The sequence below is a fragment of the Larimichthys crocea genome, chromosome VIII (genome assembly GCF_000972845.2).
Source record: "Larimichthys crocea isolate SSNF chromosome VIII, L_crocea_2.0, whole genome shotgun sequence".
NCBI classification, from domain to species: Eukaryota; Metazoa; Chordata; class Actinopteri; family Sciaenidae; genus Larimichthys; species Larimichthys crocea.
In genome coordinates, this window is record NC_040018.1 from 19,626,189 (window position 1) to 19,651,350 (window position 25,162).

Genomic DNA, 25,162 nt, shown 5'->3' on the forward strand with positions numbered 1-25,162 from the left:
AAAACACAGAGTTTTGAGACAATGCAACCTACTTGCAGCATGAACCTTCTTGGGCCCACAAATATAGGTTGATCAGGGGTTTCCTCTGCCCGGTAGATCTTGTTTCTTATCAGTTTAGTAGAAATTAGTTGCCAACACAGTCTGCATTCGCTTCTTCCATCACTACAGGAGCAGTGCTGAGTAATGCTGTGGTCTACCAAGTCTTACTTCCCTCATTCTTACGTGTTGTGGTCTTTGTTGATTTCAGCTGTTATGAGTTTTATTTGTTTTTAATACAGCAGCGTTGATTCTTCTACTTTATGCTCACTTCTGAGGCCATTGTTTGTAGTACTGTATAAGAAGGACTAAAGTAGAACCTATTGTGTTGTGTTGCATTGTAAAGGTGTTTCTGTTTTTCTGGTTACTCGGTGTTGTCTTCTGTGATGTGGTCACCAGCCTTCCATTTCATCTGGTAATACCGTTAAATTCTGCACATTGGATTAGTCAGTCAGTGAGTCCCTAACAGACTTGTCTGAAGCATTATTTCTTGCACTTTAATTGTCTCAAAAATCAATTGTTGTATTGACATGAATGAAGACAAGACATGGCGAGAATCAGTAAATACACTGCATGTTTAGAAGTGACAGAGCAGAGTAAGAGCAACTGATTAATGTCTATTACATCCTTTGTTAATCAAGTGTGTGCCTCCCAGTAACGTCTTTAGTGCGGCTGCATAACTGAGAAGTCTGCCTTGTGCTTCATCTAACCTAGTCCTTTGAGTCGCTTGAGCTACGTTTGATGCTTGTTACTCGAAGGGATTCCATCGCTGCTGAATTAGAGATGACAGCACACAAAGACCATCACCACCTGTTCTTTTCTAGGATCTGACGGCAAAGGCAAAGCAAGCCTTTCAACATCTGACAACCTAAAGTGGCAGTGCTCGGGGGACAGATGAAATGGTGATTTTCGGTCTACAGGCTTTTCCCTCATCCCGTGTGAATAAACTGAATAAAAATATCGGCAACAAGTAGGAGGGCTATGATTGTTTTTCATGAGATTTCACGCATGTAATCATGTGTCAAACGGTTGTTGTTTCAGGCCCCGAGTTTAGCTTTCCATCAAATCCATGTTGAGAGAAAAAGATGGAACTTTTGCCCAAACTCACTTTCAGTTTTTACAGTAATTTTACAAGCACACAATGTACTTTTTTGCCTTCTGACTGTTTAGTGGAAGACATGTTGTACCTAGTGTTTTTTGATAAATTACATTCACCAAAGTACAGCCTGCGCTTGTTCCCCCTTGACTTCTGAGCAGCTCCTTCACCCAGTCATGATTCAAAGTGTCTGGCTGTCAAGCTATGCTGATCCCACTCTTTTAACAACTGAAAGCACACAGCAGGGACAGAATGCTTCATTTCTAGTGGAGCATCTATTGAGAGGAATTAGTTCTCTATTGGCATATTTCATTATTTCCACCATGGGAAATAATGAAATATGCCATTATGTCACACTATGGGGCTCTTGATGAAGCACAACTGGTCTAAATGGAAACATAAATAAGATCATCAGCTTAATCAATGATCTATTGTTTACAACATCACCATTCATCTGCTGGCATTAGAATGTGTGAACATGACATTTAGGGAGTCATTTTAATTATGTTACACACAAAGTGTCTGTAAAGCTAAATAAGCACAGGTGAACATGTCATTTTTCATCTGCATAAAGGACATTACTGCGACCTTGCTGGAGCATGACAACATTGTTGGCTTCCTGAAAATGGGAGCGGATGGCTGCTGTCCTTTCTTGCACACCTTGGAGATGTGGCCCAGAATAAAGGCCCCTCGTGGGGCTCAACAATGGTCATGCTCTCCATTTAGCTCAATTAGCCGTTACCTTGAACTGCTGCTGTTATACTGAAATCACATCATAGTGGAATGATGGTAGATGTGACCTTCATAAGTGAAAGACAACCTCAGTGTGAAGGCAGTGTAGAGTGGAACAGAAAAGCAGCCAGGAGAAGATGAAGCAAGCAAGGCCACTCCCTTTTCACTGGCTTACCTACTGTACCAGCCTCATCAGATTCCACTACCACAACCTATTTACCTCACCCATGCTATGTGCCTGTCCCCTTCTTCCACTATTGACATAGTTGCTGATTACATCATGACCCTTAAAGCATGGGGAGACTCATGTTCATTGATTTCTCTTTTTCTTTCAACACCATTCAGCCCTCCAGGATATTCACGGTCTCATGAAGCCTCAATCTAAGATTGATACACAGCACTATTTCTTCCGGCTGAGAATTCAGCGGACGTTTAATTGGTGGGGAAGCAAGCAGAGGGCTAGCATGTGATTGTGCTGTGGAGATGGTGGGCTGCTGTGGGAAAAAGGTGGAATGTGCTAAGAAGAGCACTCCAAGGCACCTTAGAAGCTTTGGAGAGCCCTAGACAGGCAATTGGAGACTCCAGGCAGTCAGGAAAAACAGGCTCAGGAGAGACAGGATTGCGAATGGTTTTATGTTTAGCCACGTGATGTTGGTGGTGGTCATCAGAGAAAATGTCTACCTAACCTAGAAGAAGCTGAAGGCAGGATTTTAAAGATAGCAGCTACAGTGCAGTGGAGAGTCGTGCTTGGCCACATGGCCTGGCAATAATCAAAAAAGCTGCTACATGGAAAATTATATTTTGGCTACTTCCTCCAGGTAAAGGGGTGAATTTTCCAAATCAATTTGCTTGGAGCAGGGGATTCTTTCCTGCATAACACAAGGCTGATATAAGCTGAAATCAGAAGTGTCTGCAGTGTCCCTGTAGGTTTTGCAGCCAGAGAAAACAATATGGTGTTCTTGCTCAAGGACACTTGGACATGTGGACAGCTCCACCTGCTGAGCCACAGCTCCCTGATCAACAAGCAGAATAAGGAGTTTCTGAATTGAATTTTGGATAAATATACTATGTGACAATATATCAATATTGTAATAAATCATAGAATCCATCCATCCATATCGCCTGCTCCTGGGTCCAGAATAAATCACCACAGTCAGTGGATAAGGCTGATAAAATATCATCAAATCTCCATCAATTAATTGATCCTGCTATAAAGTGTTATCTTTGTAGGCAAAGCCTGATATATCGTATTCCTCTGTGCCATAGAGCTCCACTGTTGTCCAAAATCTTTTGGGCAGGGTGAAATGTTCCTTCGTTACGATGTACGAACAGTATACACTATACAGTTAATCCAACATACTGTGTTCTGGTGCTGGTGACTCCATGACTGATGGATTAGTTCGAGGAGAGCAGGCTAAAGAGTAGTTTAGAGGAGTTTAGAGATTATTAGTGTGGAGTTTTGGGGGTTTACTGCAAGTCTGCCCCCTTTACTTTACAAAAGTACTCTTTAAATTACTGTCCATTTCATTATTTTTATTCTGGGAACTATTTACAGTCTGCATCTAGTTCAGATGTACCCATGACACTTTTTAACATGTCATGATAATTCAGGAATAATTTAGATCTACTGTATGTTTTGTTTGGCTGTCTATCACACTCTGGACTGCTTTGAATGTTTCAGTCATGGAGTGAAGTTAAACAGCCACAGTATAGCACTGTTAATCAGCAGTGTCTCAATAAATAATGACCCACGCAGTTTATTATAGGAACCTGCAATCTGATCAAATCAACATTCATAACCTGCAGCATGCGATGTAGATCAATCTAACGTCTAACCTTCAGAGTAAAACAATAGATAACATAACATACTGTATACAGCTCACCATCTGAGCAAGCATCACAGTAACCAGGAGGCATTTTTTCAAGGTGGATGCTGTGAGTCATTTGCTCTAGATTAATATTGCTACCATGAACCAAATGATGTACTGCATATCAGAGATGGAAGGCAAGATGAATGATAGAATAAACTGATCCAGCATTGATCCAGAAGGATGTACCTCATCACTGTGAGTAAGTGGTTCAGTCACCTGGCACCAACTCAGATCCTGTAGAGTCCTCTAATGAAATTAGGGCTGATCTTTTGAAGCCAAATGCAGAACTTGGAAGGAGCTCCTCTTGTTTTGCGTTGTAAATGCATTATTCAAATAGATTGCACTTGTCTCCTGAGTGGTTTCCCTGCATATCTCATATTGTTTTCTTCTTGTTCTGCACTGCTAAAATTGGAAAGGAGGTTGTAACAAATTTTGATTTCATACATGCGAGGGGCTGCTTTTCTTCTGCTTTCACCTCCTCACTAAAATAATGATAATGGCTAAATTTTGCAACATATGTCCTCTAAATTGGACCATAGGCTTCATTATTTCACATACATCCGGAACTCAGGCAAACACTAATGTGCAAATGCCTTTTATTTGTTTATCTATTTATTTTTACCCAAAAAGTTCTGGAACATTTTACGTTAACATAGCAAAGTGAAAACATCAATCTTTTGTACTGTCCTGTGGCTGAAATGATTTTGATAGTACACTTTATGCCAGCTACTGTGATTACCTGTTGCCAGAATTAGTTAAATTAAATGTTAATTATTATAATCCATCATTCAAGGCATTTAGGAAGAAACAAGACTAAGAGCCCTGTTTGAAGGCATATGAACAACCTAAACAATGCTCCAACCTTTTCCTGACTTTGAAATTAATTTTGCCCCTTGGAGTGATATTTTGGTGCCAAACACAGTACACGGTGCACAGGTGAGAGAAAAAGAACATACAGGTTGGAGAATCTTTCAAATGAGGCAGCACAAAGTGACTTCTTGTTGGGGTCTTAGACTGAGAATAGATATCTCAGAGCCATGTTTGTTTTCTGGCCCAGCATCACTCCACTGCGGCTTTGGTTATTTTATGAAGTGAAAAAAAGTTTATGTCTGTAAATGAATGCATTTATCTATAAATTAATATGAGTCGTTCTTATAGTATTTGTAAGGGCACAGTGCCATTACATGTGGCCGTCCACTGTGTTTACCTTGATTAAATTACATGCAAATGACACCGAGCTGCTACAGAATAAATACACATACATTTGATGGGTCAGTTATAACTCAGTATTCGGTTTATGCTAAAGATGTCAAATTACAGTGGCTCATCAATCCTGTGTGACATAACCTCCTTTCTGACTTTTTTTCTTTTTAGTAAAAGTGGCAATGGTGTTGATGCTGTTGTATCACATTTTGCAATATGTGACTATTAATGACATGGGATACAGTGGAATTAAAACTGAAGTAGTGTTAGATTGATGTTTTCATAAACACCTGCAACATGTTATTTATTCATTACTTTCCTGATTGGCCAGAGACCAATGATGTGACTGACTGAGAGCGAATTTATCACTCACCATACCCTTCGATCTGTATCCACTGCAGCCAGCCCCCTTTTGCACTTTGCATTGCTGCACCTACATGAACCAAAATAGCTAGTACACTTTGAGATGGTCACACAGTCTGTGTGCCCAAATATGACTTTGCTGTTGCACTTGCACAGTCAAAAATGAATTGTAAAAGTACAGTCATGCTAGAGAGAGGCTGTTTTTAGTCACAGTGATGCTTTGAGCCAAATGCTGATTCAAACATCAGTGTGCTAACATGCTCATGTTTACAGTGATCACTATGTTACTATGCCTGTCAGCATGCTAATATTTGGATACAGCATTAAAAAATCTGTCCATTGTGCGTCTGACAAAATGTTGTAGGGGGGTACTAGTAAACTGGGTGGGCTGTCTTTGAGACACAGTGGTGTCTAAGCTCCCAATACTAACATGATGATGATTAGTATGTATCATGTTTACCATGTTACTTATTAGCACAAAACATAATATAGTTGGGTCGGTGGGGATTAGTTTTGGATGTATTTGGTCATACAACAAGAAAAAAGTCACAAAGGTGATTAGAATGCATCCTAAGGAGAACATGAAAGTCTGTGTAAAGTAAGAATAAATATGTGTGAGTTTGTCAGACCAAAGAAGAAAGTGTCATGAACGACCCAGCTAAATTTGAATGATTAAAAATGTCAAGTTTATGAAATTAGCTGTCAAAATCAGGTAAAATTGAGCAGTATTCTCAGCTCCAGGACTGTGGGGGTGTGTCCGGCATTCAGCGTTCTGGCGCTGAGAATACTGCTCGTCCTTTTACTCGTGGGAGCAGTCAAGCAGCAATTTTGAAGTGATTGAAACGTGTCAGATGAGTTCAGAAAATGACATGACTAACTTTAAAACACTGAGTGAGAATTAATCTCCATCTCCCTGCTAGGGGTTCAGGGGTTTGCTCAGGGTGGCCTCAATGTGTCATCGAACCACCCTTAGGACCGCCCAAAAAATCATGGACTTTCATCCGATAAACTTCATGGCACTCTAAAACACAAATGTGTGAATTCAGAAAATCATCAAAGTGAGGATGCATCCTCTGGGAACCACGAACCATGTACAAAATGCTGTGGCAATCCTTCCACTGGTTGATGAAACATTTTAGTCTGGACCACAGTGATAGACTGACCAACTTACATCCATAGTGCCATGCCAATGAATGAGAAAAATGTTTAAGTTTATGATGTGGTGTATGTGTTGGTATGAGTATTATGGTATTTTATTAAATACAGCAGTGTTTCTCAATCTTTTTACACCACATACCACCTCAAAAACAAAGACGACCATTATGATTGATATTAAAATACATAGGCAATACATGCATACATAAGCAGGTTTAACTTTAATAAGACTATTATTTACTGCTGTTGAGAGCTAAGATGATTTGTGATTATATGTGACAAATAATAAATTAAATTAAGTTGATGGAAAATAGGTACTCTATATTTATATATACTCTAATATTTAATATTAATTCCAGTGTTTTTGAGCCATCGTAATAATGGTACACAAAATGTAAACCCTGATAGGTGATGCTTAAAATCTACAGGGAGGCCACATACTACAAGAGGTATTTATACTATAGTTCGGGAAGCAGTTGGCTGCAGTAAATGTGTAATCAGTCAAACAAAGAAGTAATCATTAGGTTACTCAATATGACAGCTTTGGGAAACAGCCAACATGTTGAGGCCTGGTGCAGTCAATGCACAACCAACCAAACTGTGAATTGGGCTGTGCATTCTGCACACATGAATCTTGGATACTCTGGGAGACGCATGCATGCTCTCACTTCATTCAGAAACTGCTGTCAAAATGTCTTTGATCAGGGCTCTCAGTCTCAGCTCCAGTGGATCTGCTCAGCAGCTGATAACAAAAATCTGTGTGGATTGGGAAAGGAAAGCGAAATGAGCTAAATAGGAAATATTATAAGGTGCTCTGTCTGTATGTATTTTTAGACATCTTTAAAATAAGTTAATTATTGAAACTGTTAGCCTGCCTCTCACACCACAGCTAAAGGTGCCACACATAGCACTATGAAATGTATGAATAGTGGTGCTAAAAAAGGAGGGTGCTCAGTCAGCTTTCCTTTATAAAGCTTTAGCATACAGTATTTAGCATATAGTTAGTGGATAAATTAATACGAATTTCACCTGACATCCAAATATTCAACTTGTGCACTTGAGAGCTTTTCGCCCATAATAATCCACAGACTGGGAATGCTGGTCCCCTAAGTAGATTTTTTTCAAACCTGTAAAGGCTTAATATAGAATAAAAGTAGGATGTGCTTTAGACAGAGCTCCTGCTTATCAGCCTTGCTGCCAGCTATGTGCCGCCCTGCAGAAACCTGCCAGAGTCATGTCTTCCTGATGTGAAGGCACCCTGTTAAATAACATGTTAATCCATAATGTGGAGAAATGGTGAGATGAGCCCTCAAGGCTTTGGTGTGCTTTCAGATTAGGACATTCGGCTGTTGGCTATGACAGTAATATCTATGACTTAAGTGATGTCATGGCCTTAACATCACTGCTGACACGCACTGACGTATACGACCATTATAGTGCGGTACAGATCGATAAGACTGAAACCAAATGATTAAATCCAAACCCTTTGCTCTCAAACATCATGCAGTAGACTCATAGAAAACCAAGACACTATAGTGTATTGGCCACTTCATGCTAATAAGCAATCAGTAAGCATTAGTTTCAGTTCCAATTAAGGTTAACTTAGTGCAGCTTTATCATACTAACTACTGACTATTCCACAGATGATTACACACTGGATTTTCTTTGTCTGTATTGACAGACAGTTTTATCAACATTTACAGACATGACATTTCCATAACAACACTCATTTACTATGCAAAAGCTTTTGATTTTGATAGATGATACTCCTGACTCACTAGTTTATTGTGTGTTTCACAACTAAAAGAGCCAAAAGAAGATGAAATATCGCTTACAGCAATCCATTTTTTATCTCTATTTCAACATGATAGCTTTACTTACTTAATGTAATGTATATAATTCTGTTCAGCCTTGATTGTGACATTAAATTTACTACAAGATACGCTGATTCTGCACATATCCCAATAATGGTTAAAACACTTTAAAGATGACTTTGCTAGGGAAAATTCTTTGGTGAATAAAATATGTTTCAGTATGTCTTGAATGTGTTTCCATAGTCCTAATCATCTTCATGTATCTTCATCTGCAGTGGGATTTACACTGTGAATGGGTTTTATTTAGCCTCAGAGGCACTTGTCCATGTTTTGTCCTAAGCCTTCATTCAGAAATCCTGCCAGAGTGTGGTTGCTGGGTTGTTGGCTTTTCTAAACGTGTTTGTGACAAGAGTGGATATAAAATGCTGGTTATCTCTAATGCACATGTTTCTGGAGGTGTTTGATGAGGTCAGTCTTTAGTGGTGCAGTGATGGGAGAACCTGCCAGTACACTTAGTGCATTTGGCTGCTTCATAGTGATGTCACTGGATTTGCTGTAGAGCTGCATCAGAAGGAGACAGATTTTATAGCGTACAAAAGCTTATTGTGCATCCTTGACTTTTTTATGTATCTGTTTTCTTCTCTGTCTCTCTTTCTGTCACATTCAGTGTCTCTTTTATACTTTTCTTCTTTATTCTCTTTCTCCCGCTGACCCTTCACTTCCACAAAATCCCCCCTTTGTTCGTTTTCACTTTCAGTTCTCCTCTTCTTCTCTCTGTCTTTGTCTCTCCTCTCTCAGCCAGTAGCACTGCAGCTGAGCAGATTAATGAGCTTGCCCCGAATGAACCTGACACTGGTAGACGACACTGCAAAGACATGCTATACGTGACACAGCAGGATGTGAGAGGCAATTCACTGAAGGCTATAAGCATCACAGCCATTGTAAGCCACTTGAAAGGCTTTAAGTATGCAACTGAGTCAGTGCTTTGTAAATATACTGTATACAGCTATGCTAGTGGCATGGCTCAAAGGATGGCAATGTTGGTCAGCTGTACAGACATTCATGTTTCCCAGATGTTGCAGATGTGTAGAATCACAATGATCAGTTTTGACTTGCAGTTTGAGGGTGATCACAACACCTGATCACAAGAATGATCTGGCTCTTGGACAATGGGATGGATTTCAGGCATGTCCAAAAATATGGTCAACTGTCTGATGCAGTCTGCAGCGTAATCAGTTTCATCACGGTCTGAATTCCCAAAATGACGCTGTGGGAAGATCTGTTTTAACATGTTTTGGCTAAAACTGTACTCTTGAGACTGCAGTGATGTAAAACTGAACCTCACTGCAAAATAAACAAACTATAGTCTGCATCTTCCAGACACCTGCAGCTTAGTATTCTTTTTTTCTTCCTACTTTACATTTTAATAGAATTGCACAAAGCAGCACCGTGTTTCTCTTTTTGTTTCTCTGTGTTTTTTGCAAACCTTGATGATGCAGCCATCTTGTCTGAGTAAACTTCATTGGACCATATCCACGTATCTGATGGAGGTTCAATGTGCAGGTACAGTGGAAGCACCGTTGACAGTAATATGTTACACGCTTATGTTCTGGCCAGTCAATTGATGCATACAGTGTGGACATAAAAGTAGCAGGTTCTTGTTGTGTAGGGACAAAGATTGTATTGCGAGTAACACAACGCACAAGATCACATGTGTCTGCCTAGCTTTTGTCTTCTTCTAATGTCTAGCATTTGTGCTTATTGTATGACATTGCTTTTACCAGAACAACCTTATTTCTTTCTCAAACCTGATAGTTCAGAAATAAATGGAAGCCAACAAGTAATGTACAATATATTTACTTTTTTTTTTTAGCAGTGATAAATAATGTCTCTCAGTGAGACGGCATGTCTCTGCAGTAGCCTTTGATGCTTTTAGACATAAAAATGTGAAAAGGGAGTGGAGACGACTGTTCACTGTGTGGAGCCAGTGAAGATGAGTCTTTCTGCAGCCCTCTGACACACCAGGGTGTTCAGGCCCAAACAAACACATAAGTGAAGAATGAAAAATGAAGAAGTGATTGCAGCAGAGTAGGTCAAGAGCACAACCTGTGCTTTGTCAGTTTAATTAAAATAGTAAAGATCAGTATTACAGATTTTCTGCTATGCATAGTGTGAATATAAGTCCCCTGCGTGGCTTCATTTAATTTTGTAGCCGAAAACATAATTAAGTCATTTTGCCGTCATATTTGGGAGACATCAAGGAGATTGTGGTTTAATGTGGAGAACTGAGCAGCAGCCAGGCTGTAACCAGCCAAACTGAATCACCCCACTGTATGTATGGGAGCCGTTACAGCTCGGGGATTATGTAGTACGACTACCATGGGACTGTTGGAGCTTAAAAGGAAAAGGGTCTGAAAATGGATGCTCCTTAGTTTTGTAATTCTCTCTGTCAGTGTCTATCTTACTAGCTTCTTTTTACAGGCTTCAATCCGTATATTTTTTCACATCCCCACAACTTTTGGCCAAGCTTCAGTATTGGTATTGGTGTTTTAAGGCACACCATGTCATCAGAGAGCTGCAGCGAGGCTCTGAAGATTAGCAGAATAAATGTGTATTAACTTCTCAACACTGGTTGACATTCTCACCCTTGTGCTGTCTTTACAGCAGGGAAATCTTAGAGCCTGCTCTTATTTCTTAGTGCAGAAATAAGAGCAGTTTCTTGTTCACACGGGAGAACTGCTCCTCTTCCTCTTCTCTCTCTTCTTTTATGTCAAACTTGAAAGGGGAGACAAGGCTTATTTGGGAAAGGCAGAGGCTTACCAAAGTGTTGAGGATGTCACCAGAGAGGACGAGTTCAGGCACAGCAGTGATTCTGTGTAGACTGATGTCGACCGCACTAAACTTTGAAATCATTCTGTTGATTTCTGCTTCGACGTGGGCCTTGTGTGTTATTAATTATTCCTTCTGGCTCCAACTATTGCTATTTAATCACCACACTAATGATGTTTTCACTGATGCGCTCTTAATTGTTGGTGTGTGGATGCCTTTTCTTCACTTGTGCATTTGGATGTGTGCTGTGTTGCGGTATTTGTGTGTGCGTCAGTGTTAAAGAAAGAGTTCACTTCCATATCTAATGTTCTTCTGTGTAATATTTGTGTGAATTCATGCATGAATAAAAGATGGCACCCAAAAAAAATGCTGCCGGTGTCATGTGTCTGCTGGGATATGAGTTGGGTGCTTTGTAAAGAAAAGGCAAAAAGCTTTAATTACACTCGGATGCTGACGTCCTGTAGGGCTGCCTGCTGGCTCGGCACATTACAGACAACACTATCCTCTGCTTGTGCATGCGTGTGAATGTGTGTGTGTGCTTTGCAGGTGCTGTAGGAGGGAAGGTTTACATTGGACAAGAGGGAATGGAGACATTACATAAAGATTACCCTAACGATTCCAGAAACTCTCACAAGGGTGACATACTGTGCTATGCCCGCTGATTACTCTGCAGCAGAGAGACAAAATGAAAACACACTTCATTAGTATTGTGATTCTGCAGTGTCATGATTTTATATTATTTAGTTTGTTGCATTGTGACGTGAGCAGTGCAAACACAGAACCATACACCTGAGCATTTTCAGTGATGTCTGACACAGTTTCAACTTGCTGTTTGGTGTGTTATCTTTTATGTAGTACGCTCACCAGATACTAATGTAGAGTGCCTCTGTCTGTTTGGTTAATCGAGGCTGTGAGTTTGCGGTTTGTGGTGTGTGTGTTTGTAGTTGTCTTGTTTGTCGTCTCTTGGGATTGAGCGGCTGTCTGCGCCGTAATGTGGGATGAAACTGCACTCTTCATGCTGCATTCACAGAGCCAGTTTAAGAGTAAAGGTGGAGGCCACACAGCATTGTACTACAGTATAATTTGGTGCCTACAATATCTGAAATATCAGCGTTTTTATCGAACCAGAATCCTCAGCGATAGAAGCCGAGGAAGTCATACTATGCCAGTAACATAATGCTCGGTGCTCAGCAGATGAAGTATTTAGTTTCCCTTGAAGTTCAGGAGTGAACATGCTAGACATATTATTGTGGTATGTTTACATTACGCAATATTTAATTCACTGAGTTGCTGTCGGTGTGGTGCTGTTTTGTAATTGTATTACATCATATAGAGAGGTTAAGGACTTTTATATTGAGGAGGGTAGACTAGGGCTGCTCCTTGGACAGAGGGAGGGAAATATTTGTTTCTCACCATACCCGACTATGTTTAAACGTAGCCTAATGTCTTGTGCCTCTCCGAACTTGTCGGATAAGGAGTCGCATTAAACAATGTGTCTGTGATTGATGACTGAGTTTGCGTTGACGTCTTGCTGGTTGTGGCACTGGCTTTGTCTTTTTGTTTCTTTATTAATTCGTTGTGCTTTTGTTTGAGATGGTTGAATACATTTGTAGTGTTACCAAGAGGAGCAGATATTACCTTGTAGCAAATCTTGCACATTATGTGTTGCTGCTGCTTCTCGTCAGATTCTTCTCATTCGCTTTCAATCTCACTCACTGTTTTTGAACAGCAAACGACACACCTCCTCACTCTGCAGCTGCGTGAGGGAGTATGGGCTATCCTGTTAGTCAGCGGGGCCACGTGAAATGGAATGTATTGCGCATACGCATCTCTCAGAAATTGTGTAATGAAAAGTGGAAAATAAATCGTTTAAACTCGATTATATGATTTTTGAGATCGTTTGACAACAAAATCGAAATCGTGATCAAATTTCGATTAATTGCACAGCCCTAGGGTAGACTACATATCATGAAAATGTTTTGATGTTTTTAACAAAAAAACGAACATTATAACCTTCGTAAAGGTAGAATTTGAATGTAGAATTGTTCTATTGAATTGCATTAATCTTTACTACGTTAACCAAATTAATTGAGCGTATGTCCTGTTTTATATGTCATATCATATAAAACAGACACAAACATCACAAGGCATTGCTTTGTGTTTTGCTTTTGATGAGTCATGACCAAAACTGTTAATTGGTTAAGAAATTCAACACAGCAGGTGTGAAAGAAGTGTAAAATCATTGTTTAGTCCCATTGTCCCGAGAGTCTTTTTGATAGTGCAACTAATGATCGAGAGCTTCAAGGTAAGAAATACAAAGGGAAGCATGAATCAGCAGATTAGTGCACACACAAACTTCACTTCTGAATCTTCAATTTTTGGTTTCTATTTTATTTACAAGTAAAACATTTGAATTTAATAATGGGTCTCTTCCAGATGGTGTTCTTTAATAGACTGATTTTCATACGCCACAACATATTTCTGTTTCAGCTTCTTACTGCAGCCAAATAAAAACACTAAACTCCACAGTTCATTGTATCAAATCACAATGGTTACAGTAAGCAAAACATTAAGAATTTGTGATACCCCAACCCCCTTCCATACCACCACACACACACACACAAACACACACACACTAACTCACTCACACACACACACACACACACACACACACACACACACACATAAGTCGCTGCTCTGTGCAGTAGCCAGTCAGCAAATTCAGTGCTCGCACACACGCACACACATTCCATATTTTTAAACTTATATTCAGCAGTTTATTCTCTTTCTGTTTTCATTGCAGCTAAAATGCTGATATTTGTTTGGACTTAATCCCTTGTATGAATTTAGGTCAAATTCCATACACAGTCATGTCTTTCAATTTATCTTGAAAGACACAAACATGATGAGGTGGAGGTGGTACACCGTTTTTCTTAGAAACAAACCTTTGCCGCTCAGTATTCCTCGTCAATAATTAGGCAGCATGACCCATAGTCCTGCACACTCTCACATTTTCCCACTGTCTCTGCACATTACAACCTACAACAAAAGCCTTTTACTAGTGAAAGTGCAGCCTTAAAATATATCACTGTTTGATTAGAAGTCGTCAATCAACATCTTGCTGTGAACCAGGGTGCTTCATTGATGCGCGGACAGACAGATGTTTCTATTGTAAGGTCCTTCCACTGGTGGAGAAAAAAACACACCATTTTGTTGTCTTCATCACCACAGAACTCAGTCTCGTTCTCCTTTCAAAAACTGGAATGGTGCAAGACAGCTCCATAATCTAGAGTGACAACAACCTTTTACTTTTGCTTCAAAATTCTCTGTAGGACATGTTAGAGTTTTTGGTAGCCGATTCTGAGCTAAAGTATTGTCAGTCTCAGTGATCTTCTACTGGGAACAAAACCTCTGCAGTCTTTGGATGACTGCAGTTAGACTTCAGGAGTTTAACTGGTAAAACCACTCCGGCTGCAGTTTGCACTGATATAAATTTCATCAAATTTTCACAGGGCTTCCTGAAGAGAGACATTGTTCATCTGCAGCTTTCTTCAATCTCCTTGCTTGGTCCCTTGTGTTTTATAAAGGAGCAAATGAATTTAGCAAGAGCACTAGATATTTCTGCAGCATAAAACACTTCATTTTATTATTTTATACTTAAATATAGATTGGCTCATGAGAAAAGTTCCTTTGCTTTTAAATTCACTTTATATTGATAAAATGGTCTCAGTCCCTTTGTGATACAATATGCTGTATACTGCTTCAATTTTTTCTCCTTTTTATGGATCACGCCTCTGTATATATCTTCAGAAAGTTACTGGCCTAGATGTGGCATAGTCTGTGCCAGTGTGCTCTAACGCTGATGTGCATCTACACACTGCCAAATATGATTTGAAAATATGTGTTTACAGTTGGAATAAAGTGTTAAAAATAGTTTGACAGTTTGGGAAATATATTTATTTGTTTTCTTGTTGATAGTTGGTTGAGATATGTCTGTATGGTTCAATATGACTGTACAGGCAGGAGATAACAAACTCTGCCTACCACCACAAATTGACACTTGTTTAAAGCTAGACTGGCACCATAGAGATTAAGTCTGAATTTAGCCCTGAATTTGATGCCTCCAACAAATTTTGGTTACACTTTCTGGTCAAATTTCTGCCAGATTTGTTGTCGATCACTTTGACATGCAATTTGAGGTCAGTCACGACAACTGATTGATGGCGTGAGTGATCAACAACCTGACTCCTACACAATCTTTTGGCAGGTCAGTTTGTACTGTGTTCTTATTTATAACGCGATGGGGGTTATTATATGAAGCGCTGTATATTACATTTTATCTCTATGAAAAGTGCTATACAAAAAAAGTCTGATGGATTGATTTTGGTCGCTTGTCGGCAGTCTTGAGCATTTCCATGGACTGGTTTTCCACATAAATGCTGTCTAAAGATTTGTTTTCACAAACAAAGACCACACAATATGGATTTAGATTTAAACAGGTTTATTGCATATTGTGGATAAAGGTGAACCAAGATGATGTACTGTAGGAGGGACGAGAGATGAAGGGATGAGGGCAGTTCTATGAAGAGTAGGTGGGTGAAGGGGAAAGGAATGAGAGGAGAAATCAGAGTCGTAAATAAATGAAAGAGTTTGGAGATGGACCAGTGTCAGCTCGTGGCGGGAAGACAGGAGGGAACCAGGAGTTGAGACTATGAGTGAGGGAGCCGTCTTTTCGTCAATCTACAGATTAGAGAACAGTGGTTTCTGTATTAAGTGAAAGAGAAAAGAGGAAAAGGAGATGGAGACAAAAAAAAACAAGTCTTGTGGGGGAAGGAAAACAAAGAGGGAGTGAATGGAAAAGGTGTGTCTCAGGTTCCGACTTGGCAGTAAGGCCTGTTAAAATGTAGTTCACAAAGTGTCCGAGATGAATGAAAATTCAGTTTGCCCACCTTAATCTGTAAAACTGAAGTGACAAAAACTAAAAGTTGTGTTTTTTTGGAGGGTAATGTGCCTGGTAACTAATTAGTTACTTTCTGACAGAGCTTTTTCTCGTTTCCAGTATAAGTAAACCGGCTTCTGTCTCTGGCTTCATAAAGACGAGACTTGACAGGGGTTTTGATCTTCTCACCCTGCCTTCGGCAAATACACAATAAGGTTGCACTTTTTCCTTAACTAAGATAATCTCTCCATGTTTCTGAAGGCTTGAATGAAATAATTAGAATTTGCAACTACAGTTACAAAGACATGAGATTGTTCAGGAGCACCCAAAGCTACAAACTGTTCAAATCTCAAATGCTTTCCTTTAAGTATTAAGTATGTGCCTTTCTTGTGCTCTTACCACCAACATAAAACTATATTCTTCTAATGCTTTACGTTTAACAAGGGGGATACAGTCAATAATTACTTTTCCCAAGGGCAAAGCCATCCATCTTCCTCCCCTTCAAATCATCCAGACCAGTCTGGAGCCCCCTCATTGTACGCGACTGCACACTGTTTTTAGCTCAGCTCCTCAGCCCGCAAGTCTGCTGCCGTCTATTTTTAAACTCTTGCTATAGCGGCGCAGAACTGTGCGTGGAATATTAAGCACTCTAACTCACTCTCGCTCATCCCCTCTCTAACTGCGGGTAACTGTAGTCATCATCGGCTCACTTTCATACACAGAGCAGTGCACACTTCAGTCAAGTCCCAGCCAGAGAGCCCTCACTTTTTCTTCCTGGCTCTCTTGATGTTCTTCCCACACTCTTACATGTACACACAAACACACAATTAGCCTTTTCCCTTATACTATATCTCTCTCTTTCTCTCATCTTCTTTCCATCATCTCTTTAATATTCTCTTTGTCTCTTTGCAGAGCTTAGTCTCTTCTGGCATGGTAAGCAGTGGGATCAGTGAGCAGACTGGCTAAGAGACTACTTTGTAATCTCATGATGTCCCTGTGCAGGGCTGATCAGCACTGCCTTTCGGTGATTGTGTGTGTGTGTGTGCATTTCTTAGAGGAAGGAAGAGGCAGCACAGGTCTGTCTGACCTGTGGGAGCTCTTTCTTCTTTCTATCTTTCTTCATGGCTCTAAGAGAGGTGGCCAGCATGAGAATGACTCACAGAAAGGGATTCATCTCCCAGGGCTTGATATACACTTAGATATCGGTATACTACATATAGCTTCTGACATTTTGTAGAACATGCTGGTCTATGTTAAAATTAAATTGCTATTTTGGATGTTAATGGACTACGCTCTCTTCGAAATGCAAAAGTTTGTGTTCATGCATCAAAACAAAGTTATAATGATGTCTATTTAATTCATTCATTTTTATTACATGGAATAGAGGAACTGAAATGAGTTCCCTCTGTAGGGTGGTAGGCTCAGCCATAGGAACCACCTTCCTTTAGAGGTGTTTCAGGCACGTCCAACTGGTAGGAGACCCTGGGGCAGACTCAGAACTTGCTGGAGGGACAATCTAACCCATCTGGCCTGGGAACACTTCAGGATTTCCCAGGAGGAGCTGGAATGCATTGCTGGGGAGAGGGACATGGATGGACAGACTGACTCCACAACCACACCTCACAATCAGGCCAAAGCCTTCTGTCATTAGCATCAATACATCTATTTCAGACATGTTTTTCATCAATCACTGCAGCTCTGAAATATCAAATATGGATTTGACATCGACAGAAAATCTTATTGGTTACATTGGCACACGAGATCTCTGCGTTTCTGTAAGTATCTGACTTTTAGGATGTTCATCAAGAAAGAAGATGGTGTACCTAAAGGTATGATGGTCAGCTTTCTTTTAAGCAGCTAGCTTGTTTTATAGGTGTTATAGGCCTTTTGAGGGTAAAGTTGACTGAGAGGATCCTTCATGTGGATATTATTTCATCTACTTCCCAAAAATCTTCAGTTATTCAATCAGTCAGCTGTATGTGGGTTTTCTTGTATCCCCTTGTCCCATGATTTCCCATGATTGACTTCTTTTTTATACACAGATGTGTGACTAAATACGCATCAATTAATGTTAACAAAAATACATCCTTAATTAATATTAAGTTAACATTACCCACTGTGTGGGTTTTGTTAGGTCACATTTGACTGACGGCTGGTACTGAAATGCAAGCCTTGTCCAGGGGTGGCCTCAGACCAATCCAAATGCATCTGCTTCTCATTAATTAAGAAGGTAGATAATCAATAGAGATGTGAAGTGGCACAAATCAGAGTGATAGAAATTTTGAAACGCTTCACTGTTACAGTTGAGAACAAAACACAGTGCCATAGCTGCTGAATTTACCCACAATGGTTCGACTTTGCTATCATAGCTCCAAACAAAGCCAGTGGGATGCATATCCTTCTGCATGTGCTTCTCAGGGGTTAACCTTGGTTAATAGGATATTTAATAGGCCAGGCTGATAGTGAACTTTATGAACACTTTCTGTTGGACCACAGGGCCACTTTGAATCTTTTTTTACCACAAATGAAAATTTTAATTGTTGAATAAATAGTGACGGTCATACTATTTAGCCTTATTTTTTTAGATTGCCACATCAGTGCTGTGTTCATATGCATAACACTTCTGGTAACACTGTCATGAAACTAGCATAACCATGATATCGTTTTTTTTTTTTTTTTGCCTTATTTGAGCTTTATTGGACGGAGACAGCTGAAGAGTGACAGGAAATGTAGGAAGAGAGAGACGGGGAATAACATGCGGGAAAGAGCCACAGATGGGATTCGAACCCTGGGCTGACGTGGAAAGGACTGAGCCTTTGTACATGAGGCGGCTGCTCTACCAACTGAGCTAAACTACACCCCACCTCCTCTTCTTTTTTAAGCAACATTAGCAATAATAATTAATTTTATTGCTTAACCAAAATACTTATACTTCTTTGTAAGTGCACCTCTTCTTCTACTATTTTGGCATGTCAAAATGGAGTGAAAATACCCAGACCCCTGTGTCCCACAGTCCAGGCAAGAACTCCAGTAAATTATGGCTGGAGAGGTTGGCTCTTCAGGTGACGAATTAAGTGAAAGTACACCCAAAAGGCTCCTGAATCTAGGGCAGCAGTTCAACTTCGCTTGGTCCCATATATTACATGCTTCGCTGACCTGTTGACTTGCTGCACCACAGTACTTATTTATTTTTGTCAGCATTCTGCTGAGCTGTTTCAGGTTGTGTGAATGTGAATGTACATGTATGTATGTATATGTGGTTTTATATTCACAATGTATTTTTAAAATCTTAACTCTCAAAGCAATTTTATCATCTGAAATGGTTTGACTACTTACAGCCTTTCTAACAGACATCTAATTAGATTCCTGAGCTTGGTTTCTAGGCCTCAGACGTCAAGGCAAGGGCACCACTTCATTACCATGTTTTGAAACAATCCCTAAGCTTTAACTCTCTGACGATGAGATGCAGGCTTTTCTACCCCTTTCATCGTTTCCCGTCGCCTTCTTTGTCTCAGCCAATATTTCAGTCCTCTTTCCAGAGCCTCATCTGGATCTCAAATTATGTATATCAAAAGAATGAAGAGGTTCTCTGCCTCAATTAGAGGTGAAAACTGACTCAGAGGAGCACATAATAGACAGGCTGCTGTTGTGGGTTCACTGTAAACTTCAATCCATTTACATTTGCTCTACATGACTAACGTGATGAAAGACAGCAGACACTCATTTGAAATGAAGGTTTTATATGTTCCTGACCACTCCACCCTAACCGAATGCAGCTGCTTGTTTTTACTTACTACGGTTCACTTACTGATGAGGATTTGGGCAATCCTGACACAGCTGTTTTGAAAGCATGACAACAGCTGACAAGGACAGGGTGATTTAGCTTGAAGGGCTAACTCATACATGACAATCCTCCTCTTTCCTGTGCCTTTCTCATGAAGCAAATTGTGTTTTTTGAAAGTGCTAGTCATCTCAATATGTAAGAATAGCAGGGCGATGTGTATTCTCCTCTTTTTAAAAATCGAGTTTTGTGCAACAAGCTACTGTTAACGTTACACTGCACACATTAGCTTAATGAGCAGTGAGTGAAGTCAGTTCAGATGTCCCAAACTGTTGTCTGTGTGTCATCTTGTCATAGCAGTACAATGTCCCAGCCAACGAGCCCAGTGACTTTCCACCGCCCTTGGTTTTTTGGAGATGCCGGGGAAGCATGGGTCTCCATGGCAACAAGATTATTACATCACTACTCTCCAGCTGCTGTCGTCAAGCTGGTGTTTGGCCAAGCTCTGCGGCAGCCCGACAGTGACTTCACACACTCATCTCACACACACACACAGCCGCACATGCCAAAACCTTCACTGCTCTGGGTTAGTAGAGCATGACCGTATATGTTCAGATGTGTCAAGGTTTTGATAAGAGGTAGATATTTCAATTTAGGATTTGCTGAAGAATATGTGTGTTTAAAAGCAGCAGTGCCACCTCCCTTAAGCGTCCTGTACTTGTGTGTTTGAGCCATTATGCTGCAGTAAGATTTCAAAAGACATTTGTGCATTTTTATCAGTGTTAATCAGAGCAGAAATGTGAAACATTAGACGGTTCCAGCTTCACAAATCTGACAATTGGCTGATTTTCTTTGTTTTACATTATAGTAAAGTGAATGTATTTAAATTTTGGACTGCTGGTCTGGCAAAAATGTTTTTTTGAAGACATCTTGAAGGGCACTTTGAGAATGCACATCACCACCAAGGTCTTTCTTGTTCGTGCACTCGTGTTTGAGGTGGCTGTTATGTTTTGTTGTATGGCACACCAATTTAATAATGGCGGGCTGATGCATTCATTTTGATTGCAGCTGATTTCAGTTCCACACCCTTTCACCAAGTTCAATGAAAATTGAACCAGTAGGTTTCCCATAAATCTGCTGACAGACACACAACAACATTCCTCCTTGGCAGAGGTAAAACATATAATGAGAGGAAAGAAAGCATATGAAAAAATAACACTAAATGTAAAAACATAAATAAATAAATAAAAGGACCTATACTATAAGTGATACAGAAATACCAGATGACCATAAATTGGGATGTCCTTGCTCTGTCTCAGGCTGTGTACCTGTCTTCTCCAGTTGTAGCCTTCTTTACCCCAGTTTGGTTTTCGCCTAGGGGAAGGTTAGTTCTTAAAACATTTGGCACTGTTTAAATGGGGTTAACAGTCTCTGTTAGCCCAATTTTGACTGGGCTGGCTCCCTGTGGATGCCTGTGATAGATGGCCATATGAATGCAATTTACCTACAGCCAGCTGTGATGTGCACATGCAGAGCACAAGGTTGTGATTGGTATATAAAGGTCCAAGAGCCCATTCGTGTTGCTTTAACAGAACTTTCTTTTCTTAACCCCTGTCTCTGACAGCCAGGTTGTTTCAAGTGCAAGACATTTGAAAAATCCACTGTGTCCCTCAGCTACATCATTCATCAAGTTGCCATTAGTGCAGCAGACAGGACAGTGTATCCCAGAAGGCCTTGTGTACTTCCTGCTTCAGTTGAGGTCAGCGTGACCTTGCCGCCTGACTGAACCCTTTCCGCTCTGACTGTGGTCAGAGCCACTGAACATTTATGTGTTCACAGTGTGCTGTAGGCCCTGGTGTCTCACTAAGAGGAGAGAGTGGAGGACAGATGAGTCAGGTGAGTGCTGACAGGAGTAAATAAGGAAAGAGAAAGGATGGAGGGGAGAAAAGAGAAGTGATGGAGAGCACGAGGTGAGACTCACCTGGCCGACTGTGGCTGTAGTGTAGTCTAGTTAATGTGACAGTAATTTGACTGGATGTAAAATAGAAGCACGTGGAAGCATAACTACAATAGATTAATATATTATGTTATCCGTTCATTATGTTCATGGATGTTATTTCCCTTACTCATCCGGTTCTTATGTAATTCAGGTACATTTAAGAGGAATGCTAAAATAAGAATTATGATGTCAGCACATATCTGCAGATATGTCATGGGTGGTATGGATTAAAAATTCATAAATTGTCAGAAGGTGGAGGATAATGCAGCAGAATGAGAGGTGAGGCTCAGGCAGATATTCATGGAGTGAGAGAAACACCTGGGACTGAAAGTGGGATGAAGAAAAAGCAAGAAGGGTAGGAAGAATGAAATAATTGCACAATTTTTGCACAAAAAAATGACAGATCTGTTCCTTGTTGAGCAGAATTTCCAGCCCTTAAACTCAAAGTTTTACCTGGTCTTGAAGAAGAGATCACAGCACACGTCTTTACCATCAGCACCCATATACAGAAGATATACAGAGATTACTTTCCAAACTGGTATGTTATCTTAAACTTCACCACAACCTTTACACTTTTATTGAAGAAATGCTAAACCTGCCAAATTATTAGTCAAGTTTATTTATATATATCCAAATGTGAACCAAAAGGTTCTATATCATTTGGGTGAAGATGGGCACAGTCTCAGACAAAGAAATTAGGCAGCTATCCTGAGCCAGTGGACAGGAGCTTGTTCCCATCCATCCATTTGCTATATGCCCTGCTGACACTGGACAAGAGGCTTGCTACAACCTGGACAGGTCACCAGTCAATCACATGGTGACAAGAAGTTCATTGAGAAATCAGTATGTACAGGTTGAATTATAGTGGCCCAAGAATTGAACCCAGGGGGACTCTGCATGTCAAATACTATGGTGATTTGCTCTGATTTATGATTACCAATGGCAACAACAAAGTCCCTGCCTTCAAGATATGATCTGAAGGACTATGCTAAATAATCCCCCCTCACTTTTCTGTCTGTCTGTCTGTATTATGGATCTTCATGAAGATCAAGAAGCATCAAAACTGGTTTACTTAAATTAGAATTCAGGCAAATGTCATTTAACACCTTTATCAGTGCAGTCTCAGTACTGGAGTGAGCCATCAGTAATTTTGAGCACATCCATTTCCACACAACTGAAAAAAACTTGGCTGCTGTCAAAACAGCAGGTGGATGGATTAAGATGCCTCACTACATCCTTCAAGTACATTAAGCAGTCAAATATGTTCCTCTCCTCCTCACGCAATTTTATTGGCTTTGTATCATTTCTTGATTTGGAGGCCATTTGTCTAATGTTTGTGTTTTGTTCTTTAATGGTTTATGTCCTAAGGAGCCCACTATACTAGTCCTCTGGTGTAATGAGTCATAATCCAGCCATGGTACCCAGTTAATCCAGAATAGCACTGCTCGACTGCTGTAGATCCTTGCAAGTGAAAAGCATTTGGTGCATGTTTTTTATAGCTGAGTGCCATGGTAAAGTGGTTGCCACTAAAAATTCAAGCAACCATCACTGGAGGAAAGGGAAAGGATTCAACCACTGTGTCACAGAAACATACTGACCTACTTAAACACACTGTTTTCGGATTGTAAAAGGGGTTTTACAAACTGAAAACATTAAATCTGGAGTGGAATTTGTTCTTCTATGAAAACAACTATCATGTCCTAAAGGAAAGCATCAGCTTGATTTATTTTAGTAATGAAGCGATTGGTAATGGTTGACTTTATTGATAACTAGATTCCTTCTATATTCTGTCAGCAGTAGTATGTTAGAAAATGTGTATATAGCATGACATCCAACCATCACACATTTCATGTCCACCTGAAAAAAAGACCAAACTGTTCACTCCTCCTCACAGCTAGAAGGGAAATAAAAGGGGTGTTAAATATGGAATAAGGTGGCTACTATTCAATTAATGAAATGTCGCCCATTTGATATCAATTTACAAAGACATTCATCTCAGAGTGGATAAATGAGCAGTGATGTCAGAATCCAGAATGGCTCCATAAATAATTCACTTATTTTTCTTAAATTAATATACATTGTATTAATTAATATTTACACTGGAGTGCCTATTTTGGGTCAGTTAGGGAAGATCAGAGATCCACTGTGAAATCATATTAAATAGAGAGCAAAGAAAGTCGAGAAAGTGATAAATCTTCTGCTTGTAATTGCAAATATTTCATTGTTTGCTGTGTAATTTCAACTGACATGCATCACATCTGACTGAGAAACATTTAGCTGGATAACATCTTTTCATAGAAAAGCATGTTTTGGTGGAAATGTATCAAAAAGATACTATTTCCAATAAGGCTCCCTGCTGAAACATTAACAGATATCTATAAGTGATGTGGCTAAATGTGTTTCTGATTTGTATCTGATAAGCTATTGTGTTTAAGCCTTTGCCTTGTAGATTGTTTACATTTTCCCTGAACTTTCCTCTGTACTGTATATGTATGGCTCAACTGTTGTCACTCATTAATTAGTCAGTGACTTCTGACTTTGCAGAAATGCCTGACCCCAGGCAGTTTCCTTCAGTCTTACTTGGATAGTCGAATGGATTGTTAATTTGCTCTTGTGGGGATAAACCGCTGTGAAAAGTGCTTATCGTGAATTCTGGCTTGTGGATTGTTGTTTTGTATGCAATTAATCAGTGACATCATTCTCACTAAAAGAGAGTAATTTCCTTTGGGGATCCTTTTTTTAAATGCTAATTTTGTCCCTCTGTTTTACATTCAGTTTGATTTAAATCTCTCTACACAGTATTCTCCAGATATTGATTGATTAACACAAATGTTGATACACTCATCCAGGTTGCCTCATGTGTTCATTGCAATACTGTAACTGTAAAGTTGCTTAAAATTCTTTGGCAGTCTGTTGACAGTTTATTTTGGAGACTAGTGTTAATTCATATTCTCACCAAGAAATAAGGCTAGATTGATATTTCGCTTGTGTAAATTCAAAGGCTCTGTGCTTTATAAAGTCTCTAGTTGATATGTTTTCTCTGTATAAGGATGATTTGTAGGTCATGTTAGAATACAACTAAAAATCATCAACCCAAAGGATCAATAATTGCCCTGTTCTTCACAGAGAATAGAGTCAAATAATGATACCAGGACCTCCAAACCCAATTTTCCTTTAATAAATATATTTATATATATGTTTTCAGACTTCCTCTCAGTTTGGTGGGTTGCTTCACTCCTAACATTGCATCATTTGTTCATTTGACAATTTGTTCAATAGTGAGGCTCTGGGGCAATGATGAATGTTTATCAAGCCTGTCTATTGACTGAGAAACACTACAGCTC

General features: G+C 39.8%; 1 protein-coding gene across 1 annotated transcript in view; it reads left to right on the forward strand.

The window, feature by feature from the left end:
* The window catches only part of LOC104920111 (FERM domain-containing protein 5), a 71,520-nt gene that overhangs the window by 1,619 nt on the left and 44,739 nt on the right, over window positions 1-25,162 (forward strand). The gene's annotated exons all lie outside the window — the stretch shown is intronic.